The sequence below is a fragment of the Morone saxatilis genome, unplaced genomic scaffold (genome assembly GCF_004916995.1).
Source record: "Morone saxatilis isolate NCDOM2014 unplaced genomic scaffold, NCSU_SB_2.0 Contig17, whole genome shotgun sequence".
NCBI lineage: Eukaryota > Metazoa > Chordata > Actinopteri > Moronidae > Morone > Morone saxatilis.
In genome coordinates, this window is record NW_023339729.1 from 25,484,339 (window position 1) to 25,487,009 (window position 2,671).

Consider the following 2,671-nt stretch of genomic DNA (forward strand, 5'->3'; position numbering starts at 1 on the left):
TCTCATATAATGGCTCCACAGCGCCCCCTAAACTGCAGCCCCCCGCGGCACGTGTTACCGGAATGCATGAAAATCGGTACACACATGTATCACGACCGCACGTACAAAAAAGCCTCTTGGAGCCATGCCCCAAACCCAACAGGAAGTCGGCCATTTTGAATTTAATGAGCAATTTTTGTTTATTTCCAGACGTTGTACTTTAACAGACTCCTCCAAGGGAATTGATTGAATCTACTTTAAATTTTGTCAGTGCAATGGAAAGACCTTCAGGTTCAGTTTCTACCTGAGTTTTCGTTGAACAGCGTGCCTTTGCAGTGCCGACATATTTTAATGTTTTGTTAAGAAACACAAAGTTGTTTGAACTTCACTGTACAGTCTTCATGTGTTTGATGAGAGTCTTGGCCTGAAAACATTTACTTGCCAATATTCAGTCATAGTCACAGTGCCACCTACTGGAAACAGGAAGTAAGCTTTGTACGCCAATCTTGATCCGATTTATGTGTGATATACTGGCGCATAATGCGACCGCGACACTCCCCGACGTACACGTACACTTATAGTTTTTGAGATTCAGCCATTTCTGTATTTAGTCGTTAGTCACGAGGGGTTAAGCAAAATCTGTATGAAAAATCCTTAGTTACAAAATTACGGTGGCCCTTAAGGGACATGGGGGACAAAAAAATACTTTTGCATGGAGAAATATTTGTTTAAAAAAGAACTTCTGGAAGCAGCAAACCAAAGCAATGGAGAGGCCCATAGCTGAGACATTACGTCAGTGCTTGGTTCTAGTCATGGTTTTCAAATCAGTGAAAGACAGCCAAAGAGGACTGTTGGTGAAAGGGAGATATTCTCTGTGAAAAAAGTACTCGAACTCTGACGTAATGTCTTTATATTTGAGTCCAAGGTCAGAATGAAACTCTGTGAAGCTCTCCGTCCCTTGGTTTGCCATTTCCGATGACCCTTGGGTTTTACTTTAAAGAGCTTTTTAACACTCCAAATATTTATCGCCCAAAACTAAACCCATGTCCCCCTAATGGGCTCCATACAAAATAGGCAAAAATAAGCAAAATCCTTAATTAAGAACGTTAACAAAATTGATCTGAAATAAGTAAAATAAACAAAAACAAACAAAATTCACACAAAATAAGTAAAATTCTTAATTGAAAAAATAACAAATATCCTTAAAGCTAGGATAGGTATTTCAGAAGAATCTTTTTGTTGTATTTGTTGAAATTATTTTTACATCCCGACAACAATTAATCAATAAAATGCTCTGAGAGACAATCTGGTATCTGTGGCTGCTGTAATGAGCTCAGCCAGTGATTGGATTCGGCCTGAATGATTGTTAATGATGCAGCAGTCGGCCACTATGTGTTCATGTGTTTTCAGGGAGTGGTTTTGGAGGGAGGCCTAAAGGGGACAGGTGGGATTTATTTTTTCACATGGATATTTGTCTAACGTTATCTACCCAAGCTTTAATCACAGTAAAACTTATGTACGTATGAAATGAGCAAAATCCTTAAAGGTCCAGTGTGAAGGGATTTAATGACATCTAATGGTAAAGTTGGAGAATGCAACCAACTGAATACAGCTCGCCTTCCAAGTGTGTAGGGGAACCTACGTTGGCTGGGGAAAATGCAAACTCTCCTATCTAGAGTCAGTGTTTGGTTTGTCCGTTCTGGGCTACCGTAGGAACATGGCGGACTCCACCAGAAGAGGACCCGCTCCCTCCGTAGATAAAAACGTCTGATTCTAAGGTAACAAAAACACAACAATTCTTATTTTAGGTGATTAAACACTGATGAAAACATATCGATGAATATTATATTCCATTTGAGACAATAGATCCTCCTCAATGTTTCACACTGGACCTTTAAACTAAATTTGTACCAAAGAAGCAAAATCCCTGATCACAACATTTAGTAAAATTCATACAAAATAAACAAAATCTGTAATTACGAAAGTAAGCAAAATCATTATCTACAAAAGTTGGCTAAATTCGTACAACATAGAATCAAGCTAAATTGGTATGAAATAAGCAAATCTTTAACTGTAAAAAATGAGCTAATATCATTAATTATAAATGTAAGCAAAATTCTTAATCACACAATTAAGTAACACTGTTACAAAATAAGTAAAATCCTGTGTAAAATTAAATTTATGAAATATACAAAATCCTTAATTGTAAAAACAAAATGAAAATCCTGAATTACTAAAAGAATCAAAATACTGAATAGTTCAAATAAGCAAAATCCTTGATTACTAAAATTAGCAAAAATCCTTAATGTTAAAAAAATAACCAAAATCTTTCTGAAAATAAGTAAAATCCTGAAACAAAATTAAGTAAGATTCTTAATTACTGTATAAAAATAATGAAAATTCTTGATTTCAAGACCAAATAAGTTTTAACAACTTATATTTTTGCTCCCATTTGAATTATTCTGATTATTTTTTCCCAGATTTGAGCTGAATGTGGTCCTGCTACAGACAAATATGACATTTTCAAAGTCCTGGAGGAGGAAATCTTGCTCACAAGAAAAATAAAAAACCCATGTCAACCACAAGGGAGGGCTGAAGTAAAGTTATAAAGTTCATATCTCATTAACAGGATGAAACTGGTGTCAAACAGCCTCTGACCTTTAATATTGTTCTCTGTTCTCTAACTACATGA